The sequence below is a fragment of the Crassostrea angulata genome, chromosome 1, assembly GCF_025612915.1.
Source record: "Crassostrea angulata isolate pt1a10 chromosome 1, ASM2561291v2, whole genome shotgun sequence".
Lineage (NCBI taxonomy): Eukaryota > Metazoa > Mollusca > Bivalvia > Ostreida > Ostreidae > Magallana > Magallana angulata.
Genome location: NC_069111.1, coordinates 39,777,829 through 39,778,047, shown reverse-complemented (window position 1 = coordinate 39,778,047; position 219 = coordinate 39,777,829).

The window sequence follows — 219 nt, the reverse complement described above, 5'->3', positions numbered from 1 at the left end:
TTGATTTTTATTATTTTTACAAGATTTCCATGTTTTGTCTCATAAGGTTCATATTACTAAGTATCATAACTTCTTGACCATTCTCTTGATATATACTTGTACACACACCTTTTATTAATAACCAGTAAAAGAGCAATTGAAAGGAATGTAACAAAAATAGTTCCTGCCATATGTCCCCTCTTTTTACCAAAAGAAGTTGACAAGACTGAAAACAAATTT